This window comes from Chinchilla lanigera, unplaced genomic scaffold, assembly GCF_000276665.1.
Source record: "Chinchilla lanigera isolate Chin_1 unplaced genomic scaffold, ChiLan1.0 scaffold00007, whole genome shotgun sequence".
Lineage (NCBI taxonomy): Eukaryota > Metazoa > Chordata > Mammalia > Rodentia > Chinchillidae > Chinchilla > Chinchilla lanigera.
In genome coordinates, this window is record NW_004955408.1 from 21,995,868 (window position 1) to 22,014,048 (window position 18,181).

General features: G+C 41.9%; 1 protein-coding gene and 1 long non-coding RNA gene across 5 annotated transcripts in view; one reads left to right on the forward strand and one right to left on the reverse strand.

The window, feature by feature from the left end:
- Positions 1–5,167, forward strand: part of LOC102012286 — a 60,008-nt gene extending 54,841 nt beyond the window's left edge. For both annotated transcript variants that reach the window (XR_001232370.1, XR_259698.2), the window contains one exon: positions 4,710–5,167. This is a non-coding gene — a long non-coding RNA (uncharacterized LOC102012286). The remainder of the gene's footprint in view (positions 1–4,709) is intronic.
- Positions 1–18,181, reverse strand: part of Slit3 (slit guidance ligand 3) — a gene marked incomplete at its 5' end in the record, with an annotated part of 603,472 nt that overhangs the window by 276,381 nt on the left and 308,910 nt on the right.

The following is an 18,181-nucleotide window of genomic DNA, read 5'->3' on the forward strand; positions in this document are numbered from 1 at the left end:
CCTGTCACTTAGACAATGCTAGTGCACTGGCTGCAGTCCTCCAGCAAAGCGTTCTGATTAACTATATATGATTGGCCTATAAGCTACTTGCTCATCATATCTTTCTAGAAATTAAATAAATTGCGATAAAATGGGATAAAATTAGGATACAATTCACTTAGCATGAAAAGCTTTTTTTAAAAAGCGCTTATTGCTGATCAGAAAATCTTGCTAAGATCTCATTATACATGAACATTAGTTATCTACCCAGAAGGATGAAGGATTAATAGTTCACAGCTTGAGGGAACTCCACATGGTATTTGTGTCCAGCTCCCCGTTTCTCTGGAGACTTTATCATAAGTCAGGCATTGTCCTTGGGGTTTTACATACACTATCTTTTTTAGTGCCCGCAAAACTCCTGTGAGACAGGTACCAACATCCCTGCTTTACAGATAAAGTAATTTAGGCCCCAAGAAAAATACTTTCTTTAGTGTAAGCCAACCAGCTAGTAGAGACCGCAGATTCAAACCCAGAACTATCTGTGTCCTCCTTGCTTGCTACACTCCCACCTTTCTCATCTACAAGCCACAACAACTGTTGGACAACGTTTGGGAGGAAATTTTTCCTTGGAGGCAGGAGGGAAGCTAGGAGGCTGCCTTCTAGGGGCAATCTGGTAATGTGTGGGTTGGGGCAGTATGGAATTTACTTCTCCACACTAAACACATACATCCTCCCAAATAATATAACTTAACACCTAGATTTCCTCCATGTCCAACATTTGTGAATGGTGTCTCTTTGGACTAACATTATCCAATAATATATATACTATGTGGCCCCACTCTGAGACATGGCAAACACTGCTAATCAATTGCAGCTCTTTTCTTAATGAAGCTGAAAGTGGGCTCACCATCCTTCCTGGTAGAGAACACTCCAGGCAGGCATAGCCAAATGGTTTAGGTTGAGCTTTGAAAAGAAAGTGGTTTGCTTTCCAGCATTTATCCTCAGGGTTGCAAGGCAAAGGAGACATAGCATGTGTCTAGGAATTGAAATACAGGTTTTAACCCTGGATCTGACATTAATTTTTTTGAGTGACTTTGAGCAAGTCACTCCACCCTAATCCTTAGTTCACCCATCTGTAAATAAGGGGGGAACTTAGGGTTTCTCCCAAGAATAACATCCTAGGTCCTGACAGGTGTTCAAAGCCAGGTGGAGTTCACAGGGGAACAAAACGCCCTGTTTATGTTAATATGACCCTGTGGCCAATGTTGTGCAAGAAAACACCCTCACACGTATGAAACCACCCTGGAGAGCCATGTCATCTGCAACTTTGAAGAATACAGCTGTATATGGAAGAAAAAACAAACATAGTATCATTTGTTCAAGTTAAGAAAGACAATCTGGCAGAGGCCCACCTCCTGGCTTTCTGTAACGGTTGGCCTCTCCAGCCCAGAACCTCAAGTGTTTGGCCAAGAATCCATCCTCAGTGACGTGGGAAGAGGGGCCCCGGAGTCTTGAGAATATAGCTCCTGGGTCTTCTGTGGCCTTTGTCTTCTCTGAGTTTGGGAATGTGCTGAGGGTGGACAATGAGCTCAGGTAGGCAGGACTGTGGGGTCCCATGACATCCAGATAGCACTGGCTCATGTTGGTTGGGCGCACTCTCGGGGCCCAGCACTGTCAAGTATATGTGTCCTCCCAGCAATCCTATGAGGTAGGAACAATTATCCTCTCTTTCGAGCAGAGGGAATAAAGGCACAGGGAGGTTGAGTCACGTGACATACTGATAAGAGACAGAGTCAGGATTCTATCCCAGGCTGTCAGAGGCTAGGGCCCTTAATTCTAGCCACATATTACACACTTTCCCTAATGTGGCTCTTGGAAATTTTCCCGGGGCTGCTTTAAAGGACTGTCTTCTCTGCTGGATTATAAGCTCTAGGAGGGTAAGTCTCACTTATTTGTCACTGTACCTTTGGTACCTGACAAACTACATGGCATGTAGTAGTATTCTTGGTGAGCCACTGAGGAATGTATGCATAATTGGTACATACATTGATGAACACATAGAGTCCAGCAGGTAAGAATTTAGGAACAATGCTTCTTCCCTAGAATGACAAACTTCCTAAGAGGAAATAGGTTAAACATATAGTCTTGCACCCCATCATGACAATGTTTAAGTCAACACTGGAGCACACACACAGCAGGTAGGCAATAATATTTTATCACCTAGTGACACTGTAGCTGTCTTGTTTGTATATGCACACTCCGTGATGTTCATACAATGACAAACTTGGCTAATGACACATCTTTCAGAGTGCAACCTTGTTAGTAAGTGGTGTACGGCTGTATTATTAAATGGCCACTATAAGGTATTGTGCTGAGGTTTTATATGATTGGTTTCTTTCATTGTCATAACAACCAAATGAGGTACAATTTCATACCTCCTTTATATATGGAGGAAACTGAGAATCAGGGAATACAAGTAAATTGCTCAAAAATCACAGAGGTTTAAATGGCAGAGCAAAGATTCAAACTCAGACCAGTCTCACTTCAAAGGGCCATGATCATTCTATGAGAGGACACAATCATTCTTACTAATGTAAGTCCAGATGAAGCCAGCCCTGGCCAAAGATCCCTTCCTGGGAGAAAATAAAGAGGCATGATGTAGAAAAATGGAGATAATACAAGATGTGAGATAAAATAAGATGTGGAGAAGTTGTGGATTTAAAGTTTGGTGCCTTCGCTAAATGAAGGATGAAGTCATAGGCAAGGTGGCCCTGTCTAGGAACTCCTCCCACAGTTTTCCCAGTGAAGGGGCCAAGCAAGTGCTCACTAAATCCCATTCAACTTGGATGTCCGTGTGACTCAGTGGAAGAAATAGAGCCCAGAAGAGGTCTGAGAGAGGTAGCAGAGTCTTGCTAGAGTGGGGAGAAGGTACTTTCTCTCTGGTCAGATGAAGATGAAGAAACAGTGGAAAAGCAGATATACAACCCAGAGGGTTTTTCCCCTAGATTTACCACTTTGTGCCAGGATCTTGTGCAGCTTCAAAGCCCTTTAGTCACTGAAGGCTTCATCAGCTCACTGCTAGGTGTAGGTGACTGCATCCTCAGAGTAAGACAGATTATGTAAGACAGAACCAACAATATAAAGCCAGGTTAGGACTGGGTGGAAACTATCTAGAAGTCCAGAAGAGTTGTAGTTACAGAACTAGAGAATATTAAGTTTAGGCCACAGAGCATTGAAAGGAATATACTAGGAGCTCTAAGATTTTTATTTTCTTGTAACACAGTACTGCAATATTGCAATCTAAGCTAAAAATTCAAATTTCCAGTTGTTATTGTGGGGAAAATATCTGAAAGTAGTGGACTTGTTCTTCTACAATGAACTTGGGATGCAGCTGCATCAACTAAGAATGCTGGTATAAGTAAAGGAAAAGCCAAGCCAAAAACCTGAAAAGCCCAGAGCTGGATTGGAAGGCAAGTTTGGTGAGATTTACAGTTCAATAAGGCCATTAAGTGTCTGCTTTCCTTTAGCTTCTCAACTCTTCCTTCTAAGATATTGGCTTCACCAAAAAGGCTATCTCTCCTGATAGGAGTAAAATGGCAGTTGTGGTTCTAGAATTGAGAACTGCATTTGATACTATTGAGAGGGACCTAGGTTTCATGTGTGTCAGAATTTCCAGCTGACTGGGTCACCTTGGACTGAAAGAGAAATACAGAGTGTGATAGTTTAAAGAAGAAAAATTGAATTAATGAGGAAGCCAAATGTTTAGGATAAGAAAAAATGAGTGGTATGTGGTAACAGAGATTTCTCTGTACCGAGGAAGCTTGTGTAAAAGCTCTGTGGCTGGAGGAAGTAGGGCGGGCTGGTAAGATTGGTAAAGTTTGGTGAGGTTAGAGAAGTGTGAGATGAATCTGAAAAAGAAAGAGTCAAGGAACCTAATTAGATGAATATTCTCTGCTACGTTAGGGACTTTTATCTCTCTCTTAGGACCGGTGGTATACCATTTAAGGCATGTGTGTCTGTGTATGTGTGTGAGAGAAGCAGAGAGACAGAAAGTCAAGAGAGCTGATTAGATCTGAGCTTTGAAGAGATCACTCTGAGTATTACAGGAGAATAGACAGGGGCAGGTCAGAGAGGTACAAATAGGTCCCAAAGCTGACATCTCCATTGTACAGGACTACAGTGTACCAGCATTCCTGCTGGGCAGAATACTGCATGCAGATTATCTAGGATTCCTGGCTGTCCACCTGCTCCATTCCTACCCCCACCCTGTATCCCTAGCCAGTTTCACTACAGGGACAGAGAGTATGCCATGTCCCCCTCCCCCCCCCCCCCGATTCAGGGCATCTCTCAAGTGGCTGCTCATGCTGGAAATGCGGCTTCCAGAGGTGGAGAGCCCAAAATTCTGCTCAAAACCAGGACCAGATAATGATATTCAGGCAATCAAACAACACATGTGTGTGCCTGTACACAAATGTATTTACAGTGGTACCCAACATACCTGTCAGAGACCTTTTCCCTGGAAAGACATTAATTTTGTGGGAGGCTGCTCTGTTTCTCACCTTTCTCTTGCTCTGTTTTAGGAGAATACATCCAGACCATGTGTTTTTGCTTAGCCTGACGCATTCCAAGCAGGCTTTCCATACTCCATGTGTTGGTGAAAAGTCTTCCCTTCAGAAGCAGAAGCAAAGCAAGTCTAACCCCCATCCCTCCCACCCCTGTGTTTTCTCCAGGGCCGCGGAAGCACCCATTCCATTTCTGGGTTCTTGGGGATGCTGACAGGCCCCGCATGAGTCACAAGATCACTTCAGGCAGAGACATGGATGAAAGAGATGGCAAGTGACCCCTGTGGAGTTCTTTTAGCTCCTATGGTTACCAAATACTTTCCCTCCTTGGGACCTTTGACCATGCACTTTTACTGCCTGACACCTTCTAATTCCACTTTTCACCTCCTCAGGACTCAGCTTCATTGAGCTCTCTAAAGCAGCCTTCCCTTCCATACCACCTCATCCCAAGCAAGCCTCCCCTGAACCTGTCTGTATCTGCACTCAAGTGGTTCTTTTATGGCAGTCATCACACGTGATAATTGTTGCATTGAGTTCTTTACTTCCTTTTGCATCTTTCTTACAGTGACTAGGGGTTGGCAAGCTATGTCCCACAGGCCAAATCCAATCCATTGTCTGTTTTTGTAAATAAAGTTTTATTGGAATGCAATCACTCACACTTATTTCTTTATGGGTCATCCATGGATAATTTATGGATATCTTGGATAACTATGCAGGGCAAAGTTGAGTTATGACAGCAATCTTACAGTTTCCCAAACATAAAATAGTTACTATCTAGCCAATCGCAGAAGCAAATTTAGTGACCTCTGTATTAGACTGTTAACACCACAAAAGGACTAAGTCTGTCTTGTTTGTCAACATAAAAGGTATAATTGAAAAACACAGCGAATGTTTAAATTAAAAAAAAAACTTAGAGTAAAGGACATACTACCATTAATCCCCTGAACATACTCCCGCTAACTTCAAACATAACCCATTGTTCTTGCCACTTTCTGAAGCAGTTCTGGAAGTCTTTCATCAGTGTCTAGTTGGGTGGTCATGGCTGCCTCAGTATCCTGAGTGGATTAAAAATGTTTACCTCCTATGGTCATTTTGACTTTGGGGAAGAGCCAGAAATCACATGGTGGCAGATTCGGTGAATAAGGTGAATGAAGACACACCGTATGCTTTTATGAGATAGATTTTCTATTGGATGGGATTCCACTGTGGCATTTGGTGTATTTTTGATCACCCCTTGCAAAGACACAAAAGGGGACCCCCAGAACTGCTCCAGAAAGCAGCAAGAATGGTGAGATAAGTGTGTTTCAAGCAAGGGGTGTACTTTGATGGAGATTAATGGCAATGTGTCTGTTATTATAATAATTTTTAAAAATTTCAACATTTACCATATATTTTGATCACATCTCTTATTACTGGTACCTAAGGCAAAGTCTGTTTCACAGTAGACACCTGATAGGCATTTATTGAAAGTCAGACCCTCACAAAGCGTAGGTTAGGATTGCTGGGTCAGTGAACAAGAGGATGAGCTTCGTCTCTAAGCTTCACCCTCACTGTCAATGTCTCCTCTTTAAGATTTCCTTTGTACTTAGTTTGAAGGTAAAAGCCAGAAGAAAAAATTTCAGTTGAGTAACACAGTGCCTTATGAAAAGTCAGCAATAAAAGGCAAAATTTTAAGGAGAGGAACCTCAAACTGGATTTTAACAGACCAGCCAAGCAGTAAATATCAGCAATTTTGACTTATGAGCCCACAGGGAGTTGGCCATAGTTACACCAGCCAGCTCAAAGAAGGAAGCACAGATGGAGGGAAATGCAGGGGGTTGCAGAAAAGCAATCAATCAATCAATCAATTCATTATCTTGATTTTCTTCCAAATGGGCAAATACTTCCTGCAGATAAATGGTTAGCATTTGTGCAAATCTTAATAAAGCACTTGGGAAAAAAACTTTTGTAACCACAATCAAGATTTTAAAAGTCATCCAGTTATGGGAAAATATTAGGAATAATTTACCTGGACTCAGTGATAGAATACTTGGAAAATAATAATTTGACCAGAGTGATCCAGCATGGATTTATATAAGGAAGAGTTTAATAGCTAACCAGGTGGAAATAAGTTTCTTCAATAAGTTACTACCATGGGAGATAAGAGAAAGGCAGATATTTACATGGACTAGTAGGCAGCCTGAGGCACAGTTTTATATATTATTGGCTACAAGATGTATGAGGGACAATTAGGAGCTTGATGAATACACTGTACATACTGCCCAAAACAAACACATCTCATTTTTCAAGCTGGAAAAAGGGTAAAAAGTCCAGTGGACTTAGTGATCTTTCTTGTTTATAAACAAGGCAGAAACTGATAAAATGTAAAATAACCCAGTTTAACAGAGTCAACCTTTGCATCTTCTGGTCACCTAGTTGTATTTGTTTGTTTCAAATCTTTCGGCCCAACTGTTATAACAGAAGCAAAGATAATGTAAACTGGGAAAGGCATCAAAGCAATAGTAGTTGATCTGTGCTATTTGTAGCTGAGGCAGCTGGAGGTCAGCAGGTCTGTGCTTCATTACCTGAATATGCTGCAAAATACCTTTCCAGACATCTACAGGACCCATTATCCATTTCCACTGGAGAAGGCTTAAAAAGCCGGATGTCAACAGTGCTTCCCAAACGAGTCTGGAGGGCATAGGCTGGACCAGGGATGGGGCTGGGTGAGGCACTTGGGCACACCATTTAAGGGGGCACATACTCTCAGGTGTCCACTCTTCACTTCCACATCCCTAAGGACAAGGGCTCCTTAAGGGCAGCTCACCCTGGGCACCTACTCCTCTCAACTGGGTCTAGCTCCTGTCTGGATCATGCTTAAATGGGAGACACATTTATAGTGTGGGGAAAGAGAAAATTCTTAAGATTACAACTGTATATTTGGAAGACAAACTAGTAAGGACAAAATTGAGGCATAAGCCTATTCTCATACATTCAGGAGATAAACAGATAAATAAGCAGAATGAATAGGAATAAGAATTTGTTCCCCTGAACAAGGAAAGATACTATACTATTTTAAGGGGAATCAACACAGAAAGATGAAGTATCAGACCATAAGACCAGCTAAAAAGTTACAGGCATCGCTGGGACTTTGATCTTTTTTTATCCTCTAATATGAACTTGAGATAGCTATAAAATACTAAACTACTGTGTCTACAGAGCCCCAAAATGTTTCATTGGGAATTTCCTCACGTTGTGACCAATATTAAGTTAGTTCAGGAAAATATGATGAGTTCTGCCTATTCAAGCATAGGGCTCTAATGGCATATCTCCTGTTGGCCATCCAAAATGAACTTCACGCCAAGAGCACTTTGACATACTGGTGTTGCAAAATGATATTATCCAGCTCCTCCAAGTACAGACAGAATTCTTCCCTATCATGTATCAGCAAAGACACCTTATAGTCCATTGTCTCTCTCAGGTCAAACCTCCCACCTGATTCAGAGCTGGTGCTTCTGGTTCCTACGGAAACAGTGCAATAATCCTAGCTGGAATGTACTGGGATGCTGCTACTTCCCTAGTTGTGAGCTCAGCCTAGCCCTCTCCCTCCAGCTCCGTCTGCCTTGTTTAGCAGGGGAAACAAGATCTACTTTCTAAGTCACCCAATGGCAAGACCTCACAACCCGCCATCTAAGGAAGGAAAATAAGCAACAGCATATGGTTCTCTTATCTGAAGCAGCCTAAAACTTAGGTGCTCATCATGTGCAGCGGTGCCTGAAGAGATGCTATATTGATTATGAGATACAATTGTGAATTTTATTACCTCCTGGGAAAAAATAGGAAACATAAAAGCAAGAGTTTTGTGCCAGATGTAAGAACTAAGCGCTGCAGTTATCTGATTAACATCAAGACATGTGCTTTGAATGTGAAACACTTGTAAGTCTACCCAGGTGAGCTCTCGATCTTATCTGCACCATTTATGTCAGATTTTACATGCCTGCCCTTCTCAAATGGAACCCAGATGAAGTGCAATCTTTTCCTTAGAAGAGTCTGAGGAGTTCTTTGGATTTCTTTATTTGGAAGCCAGGGTAATTTTTCTAAGAGAATGGCAAAACATTAGGACCTTGCTTGGGTTTAGAGGGACAACCTGTTAGGGTACCAAGAATGATGAGACCCAAGGGGACTAGAGGACACTGTTGTGGTGCCTCTTTCTGGCACTTGGCCATAGGACTGTTGCCCTAGTCTTTCCTTCTCCCAGAGATACTCTGCTTTTACTTCTCATGGTGGCATCTTTCAATTCTGCATACTCAGTGCAACACAGAGAGAACCTCCACTCGCTGCTTGGAGGGTGCCGTGGGAGGCAGCAGCAAGGCAGAGTCAGGCCACGATGTTCCTTCCAGCCTCCCCAACGTGAACAGTATTCACCATTTATAAAAAGAACGATACTCAAAGAAAGCAAGCAGGGAGAAAGGCAAGTTGTGCTCACGCGTTTCTGGAAGGAATATAAACTGATAATGCCTTTCAGTTGGACAATTTGGCAATATATCTCAAAAACTCTTAATGTGTGTATAACCTTTGGTTTAGCAACTCTGTGCAGAGAAATAATCTGACAAGGGCTCAAAAGATATATGCACAAGGATGTTCCCTAGAGCACTCAGGATGATGAAAAAAATTGGAAATCACCTAAATTTCCCAACTGTAGGAGCTGGTTATCATGGCTCTCCCCTACAAAGGAAGACCAATAGCCATTTATAAGGTGGATGATGTTCATCAACCAGAACAATGTTCCCTCTATATTTTTTAAAGTGAAAAGGTAAGTTTTCAAAGAGCATGCAGAGTCTAATCCAATGCTATAAATATAAAAGTGTGTGGGTGTGAGGATGGGGAAAATTGCACCAAAATATTACCAGTGATTATTTCAAGGTGAGGGATTATGAGTAAATTAGTTTTATTTTTTGGGTATCTCTCTCATCATTTTCTACAGAAGATATATATCATGTGTAATAATTTTTTAAAAATGCCCTGCAACTCTAGTACCCTCATTTCAAACCTTTGAAGGGTTGTTCATTACTTCCATTGGACCTGTTCCCCCTTTAACTCTACAAGGATGACATTCAATATGGTCAGCCTCCATCTGCAAGAAAAGTGAGGTGTTGGAGGCAAAGCTGGCAGAAAAGATGATGTCTGCACTCTGTGAAGGAGGTTTCAGACATGCTCCTCCCTCCTGCCTGCAGCTCCGTGCCTGGACCGGATTTTCTTCCCAAGCTCTGCTCACCTGCTCTGGCAGGCATTCAAATTCCTTCCCCACCACTCTCCCTGGCTTTGGAAAAGAGAGGGTTTTTAAGATTCTTTACTGCCTTCCTCCCTGCACATAAAGATAAAGAATTATTTATCTCTCCTCTCCTGTTAAATATGTCATCCTTCTCTCAAACTCTATCTCCTTCCATGCTCTCCCAGGTCAGTGGAGCCGTGGATACTGCTCAGCACCATGGTTATCAGAAAGCTTATGCATCCCTCTTCCCCCACACGCTTGGTGAACTGCTACTCTTCTTGTGTCTTCCAACACAACATGTAAATCATCTCATTTGCCTCTCCCTGTTATCCTGGAATGCCAAGCCCTTTCTCCTCCCAAATAAAGCAGGGATGGACCTTTCAGTCTCCATACCTGAATGGCATCAGAGAAAGGAATCCTATCCCTGTCCACCTTGGTCAATGCTACCCTTCACTGCCATTATTCCTGACAGCCTGGCCGATGACCTTGGAAGCTATCTTGGTAGCCAGATATGCTGTGTACATTACAGTGGGAATTCTCTTCTAGACATAATTGCATACCTTTCTGAAGCACTTGTCTTCAAGAAGCATAAAATCTTACTGGGATGATATGACACAAACTTTAAATTGTTCATGCAGTAGCAATTGGCCTCCCACATCACCTGTCAACCGAACTTATTCTTCCAAATTATTTTAGTTCACTAAATTCACTTCACATATCTTGGCCATATGTCTTTGAGGCTCTTTGTCCTACTGCATACCATCTCCTACATAAAACTTAGGAAATGTAGGAGCTTTGACTTAGATCTACTTTAGTTTGGATTCTTTCTAGTTCTGTGACATGGGCCTGTCACTTTATGTCTCTGATCTTCATCTATAAAATGATGATAAAGTGTACCATTTGGAGTCTGTGAATAGGGCTTTGCTGTCCTGGTCTGGAGCACTTTCACTGCACCTGTTCCCTGGCCAGGTGCAGAGGAGCAGGGGAGCAGATAGACTTTGAGAGAAGGGATGACATATTTAGCAGAAAGGGAAAGATAAATAATTATTTTCTGAAGAAAAAATCCAAAGCAACCCCCGAGATGGCAACCTTTAAATAATAATTAGTAATGATAATTTATTATTCTTATGCAGAATCATTCCTGTCTTAAGTAGCAGAGAGGAACACAGACATCTAAGGAAAGGGAGTGAAAGGACAGTTGGAGGTTTTTCATTCGGGTTTGTCTTATCCCTGAGCAGCTTCTTCTACTTTTTCTTTCAAGAGACACAGTAGAGGCAGCTAAATGAGCCAGAACCAGAATGCAGACAAGCAGGGAGTCAATTTTAGGTTGTAATGAATAAATTATACAGAGGGTTTCGGCTTCAATTTTCTCCTTAGTTGACATGTTGTACCTCGAGCTTCTTATAGCCCAGGAGTTGGCATTTACCTGGAGGAAAAGAGACAAAGCAAATCTGTGCACTCCCTGGCCACAGGCACTATGGTTGGCTTCTCCACGACCCCACCTTGTGTGGCTCTGTTTTTGTTTTTCTCCTGCCCCAGCAAAGAGCAGCGGGAAGAGAATCCCTCCTTCTTGCAGGTCATCCTGCAAGCAGCCACAAAGCTATCAGCAAAAAAGCTGACAGCCTGCTCTGCTCAATCTGGCTGATAAACTTAAACACATCTCGATGGTTTTCTGACAGGTTAGGAGTTGACAGCTTGATAAATGGGAACGAGACACCCTGAATTTGTCTGTGACAGGTGCAGTTTCCATGAACTTGCTTTCTCCCCTGTAGCAGCTCTGGCTCCTGGACAGGGAAGGGATTGCTTAGCTTCGGTTCACTTTAGAGGCCTTGAAGCAACATCTCTCATAGTGATGGACAATGAGTTAATGTCCAAACTCTTCCTCAGCATCCTTTCCTTTCAAAAACAAAAGCTACAAACAAACAAAAATTATTCTGAACTAAGAATAAGAAAACCCTGAAACAGAATCTTTGCTCGAGGGGCTGGGGATTTAGCTCAGCGGCAAAAGCGCCTGCCTGGCAAGCGCAAGGTCGTGAGTTCGGTTTCCGGTACCGGAGAAAAACCAAAAAAAAAAAAAAAAAAAAAGAATCTTTGCTCGAGTCCGGCAGTGAGATGTTTTCTGCCTTCAAATTATAAGGCTTAAAGCTGTCAGGGCAAGTGAACAGCAGTTTGAATCAATATCTTAAAGTCACTCCAGATGCTCGCTTATTCTGTTCTACATAGTTTCTTACTCCATCCTTTAAAGTAGAAGTATCGTCCTTTCTGTTAATGATTCAGAGCCTGAGATGTCACCAGGTTCCTGGCTATGTAACCTTGGGTCAGGATATGTCTGGTCCTCAGTTTCCTAATCTGTGACACAGGGAGTCATTTACTGAGCAAATTATTCAATGGGGGCTTATTTTGGGCCAGATATTTTCTAGGTGCCACAGGTCAGTGGGGATGAACCAGACAAACAAGCCCCATGCATAAAGATTTTACATGTTGGTAATAATTGTGGAACCCAGTACCTTTATTCAATCATCTGTATTTAATTACTGACCCTCTTTTTCAGGCCAGACTTTAGAGTGGATGGTTGTAACTCAACCGAGAAAAAGGCAAGTTTCCTCATTTGTTGGAGTATATATTTGAACAGAAACTATATAGAAGAGACTAATAATGCAAGGAAACTACACTCAGTTCTGGCCTATTGCAAGCAGGCACCAAGTGGTGACCACCACTCTCCTCCTCCTCATCCTCCTATTACTATGTGTGAATCTCCTGGGATCACTGCTTCCGGCCAGTGGTCCAACTGTTCTCACGGACACAGGCTTTCCATGCTCTGCGCTTGCATTAGGCACATGAGAAGTAGGCGAGTCTCATCTGAGGACAACCTAGCCAGAAGATCCATTGTACCACCTTGCAGAAATTCCTCCATTTCCAGTTTCTCCATGTTGTTATACCTGATGTAAGCAAAACTAGGTTAGATTTTCTTTTTCCTGACAACCTGCCCCTTCCCGCTCCCAGTTGAGGAACACAGATTTTAGAACTGTACCTCAAAGTCAAATTTAAACTTTGGCATTCATATTTCCCAATTCCCAGGGCATTTGTTTTCAATCACAGGAAAAGGATTTTACTCTTGAATAAAAAGTATTCAATAAATACCAGTGGAAATGAATGCATGTGAAAGGTGTTCAGGTGTTACAGCAGGAAAGCAGGAAAGCAGGAAAGTAGGGTGCCTTGGAGCCCACTGCTCCACAGAACTGCCTGCCTTAGATCTCCTTTCTCTGTAGGGAAAACCCTTGTTCCTGCCTTCTCACACTACCTCTCCTGAGCACCCTTCACGAGCAAAGCACTGTATTAGGTTCCAGGGCTGTGTTGTGGAATGAGGGAGCTCACTCCCTACCTCTCCGACTCTCATTATGGTTAGGAAGGTAGAGGAAAACTAAGGCTATGTGCGAATAAACCACAAAACACTGTCCAAAGAAATGTGTTACCTAAGAAATAATCATGGTGACTGGATGACAAGTGGTTAGATGGGGCTGCCAGGAAGGTCTCTCTGAGGAGGCAATGAACTGAGACCTGAAGAATGAGGAGGATTCCCAGGGAGAAGGCAAAGGAAGCAAAGCTGTTTGTCCAGTGGACTGGGAGGAGTGGTATCAGAGGGGCTGGATGGTATAGGAATAACCACGCTATGCATGGCATGGAGGGACAAGGTAGGAGCTGGCAAGCTGATTGACAGGTAGGGGAGCAGTGTGTGTGTGTGTGTACGTGCATGCGTGCATGTGTGCATGCGTGTTCGTGTGTGTGTGTGTGTGTGTGTGTGTGTTAGAGGAGGGAAAAATCACAGAATGAAGGTCTCTCAGGTTAGCTTGATCAACTGGCTGGAGTATGGCAGACACATTCCCTAGGCTTGCAGTAGGGCCACGTGGGTCTCAGTTTCTCCTCTTGTCCACTGAGTGCCTTCTGAAAAGTTATAGCACATTTCTGAACATCAGTTATTTTTTATCATTACATCTAGGGATGTTGTGGGATTGTGCGAAAGGGCTCTTGTATGTTCTAGTGTGGTGTGAAACGCTTAGGCCTGCTGGTCCCTTTCATTCTCTTCCTGTTGCTGCATTCTGTGGGTTTGTACCTAGCTCTGCCTTTCTGAACTCAGAGTGTGTCTGTGGCCTTGTGCTGGGTGTGAGGAGCATGCAACATCTCATCCACACGTCAGGGCAGCTGTTGTCACTCTGCTCTCTCCTCCCATTCTGGGGTCAAACACATTCTTTCCCAGGTCCTTCCTTCCCCTCAAGGCATGCCATAAATATCCCGCACATGGATTTTTAAGCTCCCTTCTCCTCTCTAGGTGTAATTTCCTGGTAAAAGCTGAGATTAAAAAGTGTTTGGCTGAGCTGAAATGCTGACAGTGACTGGGGCATGCTTTCCTTAGATGACCTTAGAAATTCCTTCCAACTTAATGATGCTAAGCTTCAGCCTAAAGTTAATTCAGAGCACAGTGTTGTCCTTGCAGCTATCAAAGGCAATGACCAGACACACAGGTCCCTGCTGTCCTGTTTCCATGACTGTCCTGAATATAATTACAAGTTTTTTACTGTTGGTTCTGACTGATGCTCAGAAGCGAAATTAACTAGAGATTCCTTTTTGCCTCTTTTTCAGAGAAATTTTGAAAACAGCTTTAGGGAGAGGTAATTCAAGCACTTTACAATTCATCCATTTAAAGTGTACAATCAGTAGTTTTAGTATATTCACAGATAGGTACAACTGTCACTATGGTTGATTTTAGGTAGTTTTTAATCATCTCAAAAAGAAATCCCATTAAGGTAGGCTTTAGCTATCAACTCCTATCTTACCATTCTTTTACTCAGCTATGAGCAACTACTGATTTACTTTATGCCCCTAAAGGTTTTTCTTTTCTGATCTTTCACTGGGATGGAATCATAAAATACATGTTTTCTTTGTGGCTGGCTTCTTTCACTTAGCATAATATTCTCGGGGTTTGTCTGTGTTGTAAGGTGCATGAGTACTTCATTCGTTTTTATGGCTGAATTCCACTGTGTGAATATGTCAAATCTTGTTTATCCATTCATGGGCTGATGAACATTTGAGTTTTTACACCTTTTAGCTACAGTAAATAATGCTGGCAGAAATAAATGTGTACAATTTCTCTTTGAGTAAGTTTTCCACTTATAGAATGATAATGACCATTATCCTAACAATGAATATATATTGTATTTGTCGCTCAGTGTCAAGAGTCATGCTAAGTCTACCACATTGAATCCTCATGACCTTGGCCTGAGATGGGTGTTCCTGTTAGGCTCCTTTATAGACAAAGATCCCAAGGCTATGAAATATAAATAATGCAAGGGAAAAGAGAAACATAGATAGTGTCCAGGTTTGTTTCTCTTCTTTTCAGAATCAAATATAAAAGACAGAACATTAGACAGACCCTGAAAGGTTTTGCTTCTAAGGGGTCACATCCATTGTGACATTTTTGCTTTCCCCAAATTTTATATTACTTCATCTAGAAAATAAATGATATTCGCCTTCATATTTTGCATCTAACACCAACTTCCTATTCTCTTGTGACTCAACTTCAATATAGAAAAACAATGCTGCAAGGACTACATATATATATATACACATGCCTCACCAATAAAAACCTTAATTTGTGGCATAGCTCTGATAAAACTAAGGTTGCTGAGGCCAGCTGTCTACATGGAGTTATATATAAAATGCCAACCACAGATGGTTAAAAACAACGCAGTGTTTGCTCGAATCTCATATATTACAAATGTTTAGGGCACGTCCTTATAACACCCTTTGTTGGATCTGCACATGTGATGTACCTCAGGGGTTCTTTCAACATTCCTACTGGTCAACAGCCTTGCCTTTTACCATGTCTCACATCATTTTTTCTACCTGTGCACCAGTTTTGTATTATAAGACATCCAGAAAGTCCTGGTAAAAACAGAACTTTCCTTTGGGAGAGCTGCAATCAGAGGAGGCAAAAGGGGATGATGAAGCAGTAGAAAGTGGGGGGTAGGAGGAGAGAGGGGATAGCTCACAAATCCAGTCACTCGCTGCTTAGCACCAGATATATGAGAAGTCTATCGTTATATATTTAGAGATGTATTATTATGTGATTTTGTCATTTTTCAAATATCACAAAGTATACTTACATAAACATAGGTCGTATAGCTTACTATGGCATGCACAGCCTGTCTTCTAGGGCCATGATGAACAAAACACAACATGAGATTCCATCAGGCTTAAGACAAAGTGGTATAATTAAAAGATGCCATAAACATGAGATGTATGAAGCTGCAGTTGGTATAATATGGCATACTGGGTATGCCAAACTTTCTTTTAACAAAAAGGAGTACATGCTAAAATAACAATAAACAGCATAGTGTAGTAAATGTGTATCGAGTGATAGTCATTTATTTTCATTATTTTTATGTGCTATGTGCTATACTTTTATATGATTAGTATAGAATAGGTTTGTTTATACCAACATCACCACAAATGATGTTATGACAGCTGTGTGTGACCAGGTGTTAGGCATTTTCCAGCTCTATTAAATCTTATGGGACCACAATCTTATTTGCAGTCCACTGTGGATAGAATATACTTATGCAGTATATGACTATAATTATATCTTCTTATAATGCACCTCACTTTTTTGTTAGTAGGAATGGGAAAATTCTGACTCATTCAAGAGGCTGCATCCAGATCACCTGAGCAATAGACTACTGTAAAAAGCAAATTAATACATAAGGTGCACATTCTACATGGACGGTAGACTACAAGAATGAATGATGCACCTAGTCGTGACTAAACTGCAAATGGTTGGCATTCTATGTACAGTTGATCCTCATTATTCACAGATCCCATATTTGGAAATTTCACCTACTCCCTAACATTCGTTTATAACAACATTCCCCACACTTGAGTGGCGACTGACAGACATGGGCATAGCAGCAACAATTCTGGAGTAGCTGGACATACACTTTCCCAGCTAAGGTCAAACACAGAGGTGCTCTTCTTTCTTGTTTCAGCTATCACAGATAACCAGAGTGTGCAGGGTAGGGGGAAGGGCGGGGCAGCACGAGAATCTCTGGCCCTGGAAGTGTGATGAAGTCTGGGTCCCAACCCTAGCGCCTATTAGTGTGGCAGCTGCAGGCAAGCCACTTTGCATTCCAGAGCTTCCCTCCTGTGAGGAAAAGAAAGCAGAATCTACCAGGGGAAGCTGCTTTTAGGATGTAAGACTCTCTATATATTCACACCATGAATGTGCATATGTGCATTTGTGTACATAGTTCCCCAAATAGCAATGATTCAGTATCCGCTAATTCAGTGTCTGAGGTAACTTTATAGACTGTAACTATCATGAAAGAGAATGAACATGCTGTTGATTTCATGGCCTCAGGGTGACTTGGGTGATGGAAAGGAATCTGCACCCATTTTTGGTAACTAGCAGAGGGCTAGTTAATCTACTCAGGACTCATCTGCTCAAAACTCATAAATTCAGATTTTTTTCCTGTTTCTCTGAGTACCACAAAGACTTAGAACGGCAGACCTTATATTTTAAAGATTATCTCTCTCTCTCCCCATGCCCATCATGCACCTTGTATTTAGACGAAATCTGACATAAAAACCTTAATATGTAAATCAGATAAAAATAGAGCTGTATCCTTGGAGGAAGGGGCCAAAGGGGAACCTTGGCTTGGACAGCGGGGATCATCCTAGTGTCCTTTCTAATCTCACCCTTAGAAGTGCCCTTGGGGAGGTGCAGAGGAGTTGAACAGAAAAGAATTCGAGGAGCAATGATTCAGCCCTTACATCTTTATGTTTTATGCAGTTTCAGACTCAAGGAGGTAAATTCCCTTATAGTTTAACTTTGAAATGCTGTAAACAGGAGAGCCTTCCAAATTCTGTGAGATACTATGACTTCTCCAGGGTTATCTCCCCGAGGTACCAAATGGCCAACACTAACTTGCCTCTAATTTATCTTCTTTATCTCCAACACAGAGCACTTCAGCCATAGTGAGGAAGGAGTTTTCTTAGTTGACAAAGAGAACATCTCAAATATCAGCTGATCTCAATCCTAAAATAGAATATGTTTAACACTTTGTGTATAAATCCTGGCCACTGGCAATTCCACAATGCAGGGGAGGGAGACGTTGGATTCTTCACTCACCGGGCTTTCATGAAAATTACAGATAACTGTAATATTATCAGTATAAATATCATAACTTTTTGGCTGAGAGCTCAGTGATTGAGCATATACTTGGCATGTGGAGGCTTTGGGGTTGATCCCCAGAACTGAAAATGAACAAATTATAATTTAAAGAAAGTTGTGTGTGCTCTCTCTCTCCATACTTATCTATGTTTCTCTGTCTATGTG